Source organism: Callorhinchus milii, unplaced genomic scaffold, assembly GCF_018977255.1.
Source record: "Callorhinchus milii isolate IMCB2004 unplaced genomic scaffold, IMCB_Cmil_1.0 Scaffold4, whole genome shotgun sequence".
Lineage (NCBI taxonomy): Eukaryota > Metazoa > Chordata > Chondrichthyes > Chimaeriformes > Callorhinchidae > Callorhinchus > Callorhinchus milii.
Genome location: NW_024704745.1, coordinates 55,035,244 through 55,050,109, shown reverse-complemented (window position 1 = coordinate 55,050,109; position 14,866 = coordinate 55,035,244). Strand labels below are relative to the sequence as shown.

General features: G+C 38.8%; 1 non-coding gene across 1 annotated transcript; it reads right to left on the bottom strand.

Moving 5' to 3' along the window:
* Positions 1-145: 145 nt before the first annotated feature.
* Positions 146-216, bottom strand: trnae-uuc. The gene has a single exon. It is a non-coding gene; the product is annotated as a tRNA-Glu (tRNA).
* Positions 217-14,866: the final 14,650 nt, after the last annotated feature.

Genomic DNA, 14,866 nt, shown 5'->3' with positions numbered 1-14,866 from the left:
ATATTTGTGGGCGAACGCGGCAGCCAATTGCGCATAGCAATGTCTCACAAACAGTCGTAGATTGAAAATGACCAATTTTATTATTGTTTTTGGTTTTGGAGGGATTATTATTAGGCGTGTGGAGTAAGGAAACTTGCCCAAGGTTTCGCCCTGCGGGAATTGAACTCAGGTCTCTCGCTTGAAAAGCGAGTGCTCTAACCACTGAGCTACAGGGCTCCCTATGAAAAGGACTCCAATGAAATTAATGGCTCCCACTTATCTCCTCCCAATGTGATTGGTTGGATCCGTAGTATTCCAGGGCACTGCTGATAACAGCACAGCCAGCCTGGCTCCTTGGCAGGATTTGGAAGGGCAGACCAGTTACTGGTCTTCCATCAACTCCTGTTAACACTGCAAACCGAAGCCCTAAAGGGTAGGGTGGTCCTAGCTGGACAAGCAGAGGGAAAACTTACCAGACAGTGATATCAATGGCAAGCTATGCGGCGTTAGCTGGTCAGACTCCAGCTGTACCCCAACGCATACTCTGGGGCTCTTGCCAACTTGCACCTAATACTTTCCGGAATTAGGTAAGCGGGATGTGTTCCTCCAGGGAGAGATTGGGTATTCCATTCTAACAATCAATCTAACAATCTATCTCTGTATCTCATATTAAATCTCATATTATATCTCATATTAAGCCTGTTCTTAATGATATGGATTAATTGGCCCTATTGGGGATAATCAAACATTGTGGATAAGTGGATATCACTGTGTATAGTGTTAAACAAAAGTATGTTCCATCAGGAGTCATATTGATAATGTAGTACATTCTGTGCTAGCTTTTGCCTTTCTCTGGCACTTTGGCACTGAATTTTTCTTGCCATCTGCTTGATCTACATCAAATGTTCAGCCATTCGTCCTCTGCTTTCAGGAACTCCAGCCCAGCCTCTCTCCACTTTATTCCCTCCCTCCCGACATTCAAAACCATCCTTGAGACCAATGTTTTTGATTGTACTTCCACCCACTTTACTTCTCACCCACCCACCCATCAGGCTTGGGCTCCCAATCTGCTCTCTGAAGCACTTTGGGGCATCCTCCTCATGTGAAGGGTGCTATATAAATTAAATTGTTGCTTTTCTCTAGCTCACTCCCAGTCTTTCTCTCTGTCTCTCTCTGATTCTCTAACTTTCTACCTCTTGTTCTCCACCTCAGTACAAACTCTGACTTGAAATCTACACGGTAAAAAAAAGTACAGTATGATGCTACAGGCAAGAAATATCCTATTTTGCACCTTCAGAAAGTTGTACACAATTGTGTGAGGCTGCTAGAGACATGATATAGCTGCTCAGAGTAACTGTTTCTTATACATTTGTATAACTTCTTATAATAAATATGACAATAATCTTTGTATTTGGTATAACACCTTTCACATCAGGAGAATGTCTCAAAGAGCTTCACAGGATGCAACAACAACTTGCATTTATAAAGCCCCTTTCATGCAAGATAGAGTCTCGGAAAACGGATGTACTATAAAGTGCAGTGGCTGTGTATTTGTAAATGAATTCAGCAGCCATTTGCATACAGCAATGTCCCACAAATAACCATGACACAAATGATCAATTTTAATTGGGGGTTGTTGGCCAGGATACCAGTAGAAGCTCCCTTCTCTTTTTGAATATGCAATGGGATTGCTATCGTCCACCTGAACAGGCAGACAGGACTTTGGTTTTATGTCTTAACTGAAGGAAGTGAATTAATAGCCTTTTCCAGAGTTAAACAAAAGAAACAAATGGTTGGAAATGTGATAAGTCAGATACGTCAGCACTGCAACCAAAGTAAGGCACAGAGAGAAGGCTATGGCAATTACTGACCAGCTGCAATATATACTCTTGGAAATACCCATGCAAGGCTGACCAGAGGACTGTGTGCTAGTTAGTAACAGTAATAATATCATAGAATCATGGAATCATAGAATCGTACAGCACAAAAAGAGGCCATTCGCGTCTGTGCCGGCTCTTCGAAAAGAGCAATGTAATGTCAATCCCACTCCCCAGCCCTTTCCCCATAATCCTGCAAACCCGTCCTCCTCAAATACCCATCCATCGCATTTTTAAAAGTTGTTATCGAATCGGCCTCTACTACCCTTTCAGGCAATGCGTTCCAGATTTGAACAACTCGCTACGTGAAAAAATTTCTTCTCACCTCCCCTCTGCTTCTTTTAGAGACTATTTTAAATCTGTGACCTCGAGTCACCGACATACCCACCAGTGGAAACAGTTTTTCCCTTTCTAACCTATCAAATCCCCTCATGATTTTGAAGTCCTCTATTGGGTCTCCTCGTAACCTTCTCTGCTCCAATGAGACTAATCCCAGCCTCTCCAGCCTTTCCTCATAATCAAGGTCCCTCATTCCTGGTACTATTCTTGTAAATCTCCTCTGCACCCTTTCCAAAGCCTTAACATCCTTCCTATAGTGTGGTGCCCAGAACTGGGCGCATTATTCTAACTGAGGCCTAACCAGTGTTTTATATAGGTTAATCATAACCTCCTGACTCTTGTACTCTATGCCCCTATTTTTAAAGCCTAGTATCCCATATGCCCTTTTTATAGGTTTATCTACCTGTCCTGCCACCTTCAAGGATTCATTTACCTGAATCCCCAGATCTGTTCTTTCACCCCCCTTAAGATTGTATTACCAGCCTATATTGCCTCCCCTCACTCTTTCTACCAAAATACATTACCTCGTTTTTCTCCACATTGAAATATATAGTATAATAATTCTTGCAATTGATATAGCGCTTTGCACATCTTCTAGATGTCTCAAGGCGCTTCACAGAATATACTGTAAAGTTAATTAACTGTATATTTGTGGACGAAATGCAGCAGCCAATTGCGCACAGCAGTGTCTCACAAACAGTCGTGGATTGAAAATGACTAATTTATTATTGTTTTTTTGTAAGGATTATTATTAGGCGTGTGGAGTAAGGAAACTTGCCCAAGGTTTCGCTCTGCCTGAAAATGAACCTAGGTGTCTCGCTTGCAAAGCAAGTGCTCTAGCCACTGAGCTACAGGACTCCACAATTGTAGCTTTGCAAAGAACAGAACTTAAACCTGCAACCTCAGGGCACTATTAGTCCTTAAGGCCTACTGCTCCATAATAATAATAATCCTCACATTTGATATAGAGCCTTATCACGTCTTTGAGACGTCTCAAAGTGCTTTACAGAATATAGTGTAAAGTGAATTGATTCTGTAAAGTCAATGAAGATTCAGGCCCAATCGTTCCTCTGTAGTTCAAGAAGTGCAAGAGTGGCCTTCACACATGGGCTGGGTAAAGATAGAGCAGGTGATAGAACTTTCAGGTTTTCTTCCTGTTTCTCACTTTTGGATTAAACCAGAACGTGGGCCATTATCACAATTGGCCATATGGGTAAAGAGTTATTAACAAGCTTTGCTCTGTAACCAATCTGTCTACTTACGTGTGAAATTCCCCAATGCATACGTGATAATAAACACATCTCACGTTGAAATGTTTTAACTCCATTATCCTTACTGACGAAAGGTTGCAAGAAAAGAATGTAAGAAATGCTGAATAGATTAAATGTGCAGGTCTGAATTACAGGGACACTGAATGCTCTGAAGTTAGCACCCAGTGGATTAAAGGGCCACACTTCCTTATATTTGGCTGGGCCCAGTCACTGGGCAATGCAAATATGTTTGCAGAAATGGGGTATTTGTGTTGAATGTTTTCATGGAATTGACAAAAATATTTCAAAAACTGAAGGAGAAGCATTTGGGACTGTGGAGCATCATGGGGTACTATTGCTTATAGTGAATTTCCCAGGCTAGTGAAGTGGCTTTCGAAGGATCAATTTAGTTCAAAACAAATTTCAGAAACTGAAGGAGTGGCACTCAAGTCTCAGAAGCATTGAAAGCGTTTCTGTCCAAAATTAATTTGCTGTCAGAGATAGAAAAATACAAAGATTCATCCACTTATGTGGTGATTATATGTATTCTTAACAGCAAGATAGTAATAGAGCCTACATTTACTCAGATCATTTAAAAATCTCTCAAGGATTATGAGCTCTTATGAGAACTGCTGACCAAATCAGTGGTGAATGAGTAGAACAATGTCATTGAGACGTCAATCTCAATAATTAGATAATTATTTGGGCAGGACAAGTTTGTAGGGCTTGGGAGAACACGGGGGAGTGGGATTGGTTTAGATAGTTCTTTTAAAAGAGCTGGCGAGACACAATGGGCTGAATGGCCTCCTTCTGTGCTGTATAATTCTATGATTCTTTGAGAGCTGTATAATGTGTATAATGTGAGCAATCCTGATTGCAAAGTCACCAATTAAATGCAAGCAGATTGAATGCACAGATAATTAGAGTGGTCGATGACAATTCCACCCTCATAATAAAGTTATGTGGAGTCCTGTATCTCAGTGGTCAGAGCACTTGCCTCGTAAGCGAGAGACCTGGGTTCAATTCCTGGCAGGGCGAAATCTTGGGCAAGGTTCCTTACTCCACAGGCCTGATAATAATCCCACAAGAAAAAAATAATAATGATAATAATTTGGTCACTCAATCCACGATGGTTTGTGGGACACTGCTGTGCGCAATTGGCTGCCACCTTTTGCCCACCAATATACAGTCAATTCACTTTACAGTATATTCTGTGAAGCACTTTGAGGTGTCTAGAAGACATGAAAAGCACTATATCAAATGCAAAAAATTGATTGGAGTTATCTTATTTGCATTTCCCAACACCAACAAATTGCATTCATATAGTACCTTTCACGTCAGGATGATGTCCCAAGGACCTAGATAGTCAGGTTTGCCCCTGAGCTGGGGGATGTAATCAAGAGGGTCAAGGTGGGGGTGGGAGGACGACCAAAGGCACAGTCAAAACGATCCTCATTGTGGAGACATAGATGTACTTTCAATCCCACTGCCCTATCCAAATAACCATTCAAACTTCTAACTTCCACATATCTTTCTACTTCCCTCTTGAAACCCACAAAGGACTCTACCCACCTTACTTGGCAGGTTATTTCACATTCCCAAACTCTCTTTGTGAAAAAAATTCTCTTAAACTCTGCCTTCACTCTTCTTGTGGCTGCCTTAAATCTGAATTCCCTAGTAATCGACTGTCCTACAATTGGAAATTGTTTCTGTCTATTCAACAGCAATGACAACTTTCATTTATATAGTGTCCTTCACACAGACTAGCGTCTCAGAGTAGCCTGTCAAAACCCCTCATGATTTTGTACACAATTACAACAACAAATTACATTTGTATAGCGTCTTTCACATCGGAAGGACATCCCAAGGCCCTGGGATACTCTTCTATCCCAATGCGTTATAAAAATATATAGACTTGTTTCAATGTCTCTTTCTAATCCTAACCTCTAACAGATAAATTAGTCTAATTTAGGGTTCATGAACAGTGAATCCCACACGTACCCAGATCTATCTCATGCCAACCTGCAAGACCTGCACTCAAACAGCAATCTCCATCGATTTCTTACTGAAAGCTCTCTCTTGGTCACAATCAGACTTTATTGAAGAAAGAATGAGATTAATGGATGCTTGAGTTGTTGTCAGTAGCTACATCCAGGTTTGCAGGATTTTCAATTTGCAAATCATATAATCTAACCCCCAAAGTAGGGATCATTCCCATCAAAGTAATGGTTGTAAAAAAGTTCAGTTTCAAGATCTATAGATGAAGTTAATTTTGGTCAAATTACCAAACTGCAGAGCCTCATGGGAAGAATAACTAAAGTAAATTGGATATCTATACCATGAGAATAGAACGGGGGACACTGCAATGTCGGAGGTGCTATCTTTCAGATGAGATGTTAAACCAAGGTCCCATCTGCCTGGTCAGGTGGACCTTAAATAATAATAATAATCCTTGCATTTGATATAGCACCTTGTCATGTTGTCAAGACAGGTCAAAGTGTTTCACAGGATATAAAGTAAAGTGGATTGACTGTGTAATTTGTGGGAGCAAGATTAAAGATCCCATTCAAAATGAGAAGCGAGTTTCTTTCAGAGTCCTCCAAACAACATTGATCATTCACTGAATGGCTATTGGTGAGACATTACTGTAAGCAAATTTGCTGCTTTGTTCAACTACTAAATACACAGTCACTACACTTCACAGTATATCCTGTGAAGCATTTGAAACATCCTCCTAACTCAAAAGGTGCTACACAATTTTTTTTAATTTAAAGTGTTTTCCTAATGAGTTGAATTATCTATAACCTGGAAAATAGGGTTTTGGATTAATATTCTTCATTCTTTACTGTAAATAACGTTCAGACAACTAGTTCACATTAAAAATTCGACTCAAATCACTTTCTCATTTACTCCAAATCCCTCTTCCTCTTTAAATGCTTCAGAAGTTGAATTACCATATAGAGAAGCATAACAGCTTTCCTTTTAAGACAATTTGTACCATAATTGATATGATTCATCTTTCTTACCTTTGTTGTTTTATTGAAACAGAGTGATCTGAGTTCTTTTTAGCTCATGTATTTCAATGAGAAAATCGTCTTAAAGTACCGAACTCTGAACTGCCACCTGATATTATATCATTTTAATGTATCTTACACTCTTTCAACTCATTTTAAAGTGAGTATTGGGATGTAAAATAAAAAAACTCCAATTATACATTTTAAATTACATAACTAATTTACTAACAAATATTCTGCTTGAGAGGGCTTTTTGTACGTTTGAAAAAAATGTTAATTACATTTTTTTCCCCCTGTTCTGCTATCTATTTAATTTTCACAACAAGGCTGAGATTAAAAATCTGCTTCATGCATTTCCTTCCCTTCCACAGAGTGTCATTTTATATTGTAATCCAACTCCCAGTGCTAACATATGGCAAACATATGCATTTGGGAGAACTGTTTGTCAAAAAAATTAGATGGAAACAGTTTTGGATGGCTAAGAATTTGCAATGGTATGTTCCTAATTCATAATAAATTGTTTAAATGATTCTATTTATGGGACGTCCTCCTGACATGAAAGGCGCTACACAAATGTAATTTTGTATTGTATTGTAATTTTGTAGGGTACTTGTATTAAACATCCATAACATTAGACAAGTTTCCTTGATCCACATGCCTCTGTTTACCTAGCAGTAAATAGAATTATTTAATAATCCCTTAAAAAAAAATGGTCACTCAATCCACAACTGTTTGTGGGACATGGCTGTGTGCAATTTGCTGCCGCATAATACTCATTTTCATCAATCACTTAAAGAATGCCACTCTACTGTTAGATAGCACCATATGTTAAAGACCATTAGTAAAGTAGGAAACCTGGCATGGTTTATGGTTGTTAAGTAGTGCACATGGCCTAATGTTTCACTATTCATTTTAATCCATTAATCATGCTGAATGATTTCATGTAATACTAAAATAATAATAATCCTTGCATTTGATATAGCGCTTTTCACGTCGGGAAGACGTCCCAAAGTGCTTTACAGAACACACTGTAAAGTGAATTGACTGTATATTTGTGGGCGAACGCGGCAGCCAATTGCGCACAGCAATGTCCCACAAACAGTCGTAGATTGAAAATGACCAATTTATTATTGTTTTTGTTTTTTTGGAGGGATTATTATTAGGCGTGTGGAGTAAGGAAACTTGCCCAAGGTTTCGCCCTGCCTGGAATTGAACTCAGGTCTCTCGCTTGCAAAGCGAGTGCTCTAACCACTGAGCTACAGGAGTAAAGTGTGTAAAGTATCATCTAGCAACAGAACTTACTGTTGTCATGCTGAAAACTGTTCTAAGGTCTATAGTGTAAAGTGGCATTTGATCATATACTGCAGTAATTCATTATTTCATCATTCAGATTCAGTTGGGCTCACAACTTTTATTATTTTAATCAACTTTATTAAGGTGCATGGATTATATTTGGGTTAAATGTCTTGAGAAAAGATAACTCAGAAAGGATCGTGCACAGATGTATAATTTTAATTGGGATTGAAAAAGTAAACCTGGAACGATGCACCAATCCAATATAGACAAAAACAACAACAACAACAAGATTACATTTGTATAGCGCCTTTCACGTCGGGAGGACATCCCAAGGTGCTGGACAACCGAGAGGACACAGGTCTAGAGTTGCAAAAGGTAATTTCAGGACAGGTACCAGGAAGATTTTATTCACCATGAGGGTAGTAAATGACTGAAAAAGTTTACCAGGAAGACTGGTTGACGCCAGAACAATGGAATTTTTTTTTTTTAAAAACAGTGATGTAGTGATGGGAGATTGGGGGGAGAGGGGGTGCGTGTTTTGGAAGGATGAGATCAGATAGGCCAAAGAGCCTTCTTTATGCAAAGTAATCTTCTGATTTTGTGACTTAAACATAAGGCTTCATAAGGCTGTTCTCCAGTGTTAAAGGCACACATCTGCAGTGGAGTTATTAGTGTTGGGTAATTCAATACCTCTTTATTTGACTGCAAAAAGTTCATACATCTAATCGTTAGACAACTGAAATAATCAAATGTAAGTATCAGAACAAACCAGAAACCCTTAACTCCTAGAAGTAAAAATAATAATATAATAATCCTTAATAATAAAATAATAATAATCCTTGCATTTGATATAGCGCCTTATGAAGTCTTTGAGACATCTCAATCCTTGTATTTGATATAGCATCTTGTTGCATCATTGAAATGTCTCAAAGTGCTTTAGAGAATTTCACCGATTTGTAATGCATTTGTATGCAAACTCTGCAGTCAGTTTGTGCATAGCAATGTCCCATAAATAGCCACAAAGTGAAGTCTTAGCATCACTGCAGGCAGAACGGTTTGCAGGAAGCCCCAGTTTGGAAAGCAAGAAGAGTTATTTCCAGAAGTGATGATCACCAAGGGGTAGGAATTTTGAAACTGGAAATCCCTAAACTCACTCATCAGGGAAGAAAACTGGATTAACATTGAGCAATACAAAAAGGCACCAAGCTAAAATAACAACTGAAGGATCTCAGTGGCTGAAGGAGCAATCTGAGGCCAGGTAGAGGAAAGTGTAGCTCATGATTAGATTGGGGTAGAGTTGGAGCAGATATGGGAATCTCCAATATTGTTGCTGTTGATAAGTGTCAGTCTAGTTGATTATTGATAGCACTCTCGCTCCCGAATCAGAAGCTCGAGGGTTCAAGTCCCATTTTAAGACTTTAAACTCACAGTCTCGGCTGACACTCCAGTAGGGGACAACTGCATTGTTGGAGATGTTGTTTTTTTATAGACGTTAACCCAAGGGCCTCTATGTCTGTTCAGGTGGAGAAGAAAAATCCCTCGACACTATTTGAAAGACGATGATATTTCTCCTGGTGTCCTGACAACAATCATCCAGATACAATTGGTTATTCAATTCATGGTTGTTTGGGGGGATATTGTTATGTACAAATTGGCTACTATGTTTTCCATTCAATACACAGTCACCACAGCAAAATCGTGTGAAGCATTTGGAGACATCTCAATGATGTAATAAGGTGCCATATAATAATAATAATAAATAATAATCCTTGCATTTGATATAGCGCTTTTCACGTCGGGAGGACGTCCCAAAGCGCTTCACAGAACATACTGCAAAGTGAATTGACTGTATATTTGTGGGCGAACGCGGCAGCCAATTGCGCACAGCAATGTCCCACAAACAGTCGTAGATTGAAAATGACCAATTAATTATTGTTTTTGGTTTTTGAAGGGATTATTATTAGGCGTGTGGAGTAAGGAAACTTGCCCAAGGTTTCGCCCTGCCTGGAATTGAACTCAGGTCTCTCACTTGCAAATCGAGTGCTCTAACCACTGAGCTACAGGACTCCACAAAGACTAGGAGTATCATATTATTATTGTAAGGATCATCTGAAAATATATGTCCCCTCCAAGAAGGTAATGTTGATACTTATAAAGTAATAGAAAATATAAGCAGCTTTATTACTAATGAATGGGTTAACAAGAACATATAAAATATTACAGTAAAGTGGATGACTGAACTCACATTGATAAAAAGGTGCTGCCAACTGAAATGATCTGACACTAATTATTTCTCAGTGCTGGTTCATCAGCCTTTCTTCCTGGGGAAAATGGTTCTGTGTTTTCCTAATATGAATCGGATGCCACTCTGCAGAACAATATCAGAGGATTCAGTCATGCTAAAATCATCCTCAAATGATTTTAGCACGACCGAACAAAAGTGCATAAATGATGAGCAAACACGTAACTTGACATCTTTACACTCTATTTGTGCTTGGTCTAATGGTATGACATGTCACATTTTAACTCTTTGAGTGCTTGTTGGTCCACAGAGATTCCTGCCTCAGGCTGCCGAGTATTTACATTTGGAGCCCATGCTAATGCTGAAAGACATTACAAATTATACTGATAAATCTACTGAAATATCAGTAATAATGTTATTATTGTAGTATTGTAAAAATATAAGAACATAAGAAATGCTAGATGAAAACAAAACTAGGTCCATCTAGTTTGCCTTCCACCTTCCTGGTGGTCGTGTAGACACTCTTATAGGAGAGTGCTACAAATATGTAGAACTCTCCTCTCTGAACATCAACAACACCAACAACAAGATTACATTTGTATAGCACCTTTCACGTCGGGAGGATGTCCCAAGACGCTGGACAGTGTACAGCATTTCAGAACATACAATGAACATACACGTGAGATGGTTATATGTTTGAGCCCCACTTCCGGGCTTTGGAATCGGAGTCTAGGCTGACATTTCAATTTAATATTGGGGCAGCACTGAGACAGTGTTGAAGTTGTCATCATTCAGTTAACACAAGGTCCTATTTGCTGGACATTGCTGTGTGCAAGGTGAAGGGATTGAGACAACAAGTTCCAGAGATTTGGGGCTTAGTATCTGAAAGCACAGTTGCTAATTGTGGAGTGGAAAGAATCAGGGATGCGTAATAGACTCTGCCAGCTGAGCGGGGTGTGAGCAGATCAGACAGGTAGGGAGGTGCCAGGGCGAGAAGAGATTTTAAAGTGAGAGTGAAGATCTTGAAATTGATCCATTCTGCAACAGGGAGCCAGTGAAACCTGGCATGAACTGGGCTGATGGGAATACAGAGCCTGCTAAGGGGAAGGACATTGGTGACAGATGTTTGAATCATTAAGACCTTATTAATAATGGAACTTGGGAGATCGGTGAGGAAGGCATTAGAAAAAGTCAACATCAAATCAACAACATTATAAGTAAACATCATGAACTTCAAATTTCTTAATTTAGAAATATCGAAAAATTGCTGCACCCACATCTCTTGTATAAAATATTTTCTGAAAAATCCTAACCCTACCGCCGAACATTCACACTAGTCTAGATAAGCCCACATTCTATCAGAAGTATGTTTCCAGATTTTTCTTGATTGAATATTTCTTGATTTATGGCCACCAAAAAGATTGGTCACCACTGTCCTAGAACATTAATCCATCCCTGGATTTCCACTATTCTGCTCTGGTCTTCTTCACTCCACTAACAAGATTTCATCCTGTCCAGGGATATTTCAAGGTATGGGACTTGAATGCCACTTTTTCCTATTGATATGGCACTATCATTGACCTACAGAACACGTGCTTTCATCAAGGCAAACGGACCATTCTCACCTAGTTAAAAGCATCCCATCATAATGTAAGGAACATGGATTGCCCAGATTCTACCACTAGTTCACTGGGACCTCGCTTTTGATGTGAGAATAATTACCTTATTTTCCACCATTAATCTTCAATTTGTCCCAATTCAACTTTATGTTCAATTTTCATATTTTACTCATTGTAGTTAAGAGAGTTACATGATTCTATTTCTGTTAGATGACAATTATATTAATATACATTAGTACCATGAATGAAGACTTTTGAATATTAAATTCCAATGGGAACAGATGCTTTCTAATTAAAGGGCATGTGGTGGTTATAATGACTCTGCCTCTTCTCTTAGTAAAGTACATCTGTCTGTGTTCCTGGAAAAGCCTTAAAGATTTTACATTTGGGAGTAACATAATTTGAATTTTAACACATAATCTCATTTATTTTCCAGCAAAATTAAAGAGAGCTTTACTGGGGTAGCTGACTTCAATGACATATGAAGGCTAAGCCTTTTGGAGAATGAAGCAAAAATCTTGGCAGAGTTCATTTACTGTGAACTACTTTGAACATTTCCTTATGCCTAAATTAATATGATATATAAACAAACAATCAGCTCATTCAATGTCCATATTGTGATCTTCTTTGCTATGGACCCACACACTTTCCTGACTGAATGGAAAGAGAAAAGCAAGTGAGGAGATCTATAGTCACAAGCTCCTGGGAAAGAGCACATTTGAATAGAATATCAAAAAATTATGAATTTGGATTTGAGCTCAATGAAGGTACAGGGAGAAGAAAGCAGAAGAAAGCAGAGCAGCAAATGAATTAATGTTACAGGTTTTAAAACAAATTACATCACAAAGGAGTTTGGATAAAAAAAGATGCTGTTCCCCTTTTGATCTCATCAATTCATTACATTTTCAATTTCATTTACATGAAACTAAAGATCATGGAATAATAGATGATTTAGCTGGTTGCAAACTTTACTATGAACAATGACTTCCGTTGAAACCCGGTCTATCCATTCCTTCAGCAATGTAGCTGATATACTAATTTAGTATTACAGAAATTGGTGATACATTGAAGGACATGTAGGTATTACAGTAATCTAATCATTCAAATAGTCCAGCTTCTAAATAGTCCTGAGTGAGTAAGATTTTATGTAGCGTTTTGCTAAACTCAACCTTGAAAGAAGAGAACTGATTCTGCACTGTGGTCCAGATATTTATTTACATAACTGAATGAAACATACAAGTACTTAGTTAGAAACACTCTTCCTAGACAAGACTTCTGCAGCCTTGGTATATGCATTAAATAAACAAACTGGCTTGTCAAATTGAAAGCACTTGAGAATGCCTTTCTGCTAAACTTTATGACACCAGTTTCCAACTTTACGATTTAATTCCTTTAATCACTAATCCTTATTACAGGGATCAAGTTGTTTCACAAGGATTTGCAAAACTGAGTTTCAAACACCCACACATGAGACTGTTAATCCTTGTTTACAAGCATTCAGAGACATTGCACTTGAATCCGCGAAGTCCTGCTTGTGGTATTTTAAATGTACAAATGTGACTGGATTGGCATACTTGCCAATATTTGTGAACAATGACCTGAGTAGAGATCTCTGATGTTGGGGGGGAAGGGGTCCTGGTGGAGAAAAACAAGCTGTAGAAGTTCTGAAAAAGCTTATTATACAACACGTCACATTGCACATTCTGACTATTACAATTTCCCACTTTCCCAACTCCCATTTCCACAAAATTGCAGTTGCTGAAACATTTTGTAAAAATACTCTTAAAAATCAGGGCAAAATTGTTGCAAATTCTAGTCTGTTCTGTTTGAGATTGCAGAGACAGAGGAATCAATCCACTTTGAAAACAAAGCTATTTACCAAGTGTTTTGACTGATGCTGTTTGATTGTAGATAGATCCTGTTTGCAATTCCTTTTTTTCTTGCTTAGGAGATGACATTTTAGGATCTATTTTCTTTTCCTGATTCATTTGCAGAGAAAATGCGTCATTATTACAGGCTAAGTAATGGATCACTGAAACCTGTGCTGAATACTAGTTTGTGGTCATGTAACAAGTGTATGGAATACCATTAACTAAGATGCATCATCCAGTAGGAACATAGAAGTAATCAATGTTCAATAGCAGTTATAGAATTGTACAAGACCAAAAAAGATCCCCTGTACTGCTTCAAAGTTTCAAACATCAAGCATTGCCCTTCATGTCATATCCATATTCCACAATTCCAAGAGGTAATTTGATAGTTATTTGGCGTAAGGATTAATAATAATCCTTACATGTGATATAGTCAGGAGGATGCCTCAAAGCCCTTCACAGACGCACTGTAAAGTGGAGTTTTATTCCTGTATAACAGCAACAACAACAACTTCATTTATATAGCGCCCTTCAAGCAGGCTAATGTTCCGGAGCGCTTATGGGCGAACGCAGCAGGCAGTTAGACACAGCAATATCAGACAAACAGCCATGGAATAAGTGACTGTTTATTTGGAGTATTGTTGATCAGAACATGGGAAAAAGTCATCTCTCTGTTCGAATAATGCCATGGGATCTTTAACATCCACCCGAACAGGCAAAAGGGACCTCGGTTTAATGTCTCATCCAAAAGGTGGCACCTCCAATAATGCAGCACACCCCAAGCACTGCACTGGACTATCATCTTAAACTATGTGCTTCCAAGTCCCAACACAAGTTTAAGATATATACCCCTGCCCATTCCATCCGCAGACTAAACCCATATTTGACACCATCTGTTCCAGGTAATCTAACAGTTTATGTCTTCCTCAAAAGGAACAAGAAGCCATAAAGGATGTGAAACGAGTTAGAAGCCCTGGACCATCCTTACCACGTTCTGAAGGTCAGTAGCAACGTTACCCAGCAGTAGGTCCTGTTCCTGAACAGACTCTTGATGATCAATTTTGAAAAAACAAGGATTAACAGTCCTTAACAGTATGGGTGTTTGAAACTCAGTTTTGCAAATCCTTGTGAAGCAACTTGATCCCTGTAATAAGGATTAGTGATTAAAGGAATTAAATCATAAAGTTGGAAATCATAGCGCATTGTTGGATATCAAGAAGGGTCACCCAGCATTCCGTTTAGGCAAAATCTGTTAAGACAAACTTTACTAGTTCCATAAAGTTACACCATGGAGGGATTACAATAAAGCAATACTACCGCGGGTCGGGACGTTCAGCAGCCGAGGTTCCAATCTGTCTTGTCTGGGTATTCAAGNTTTT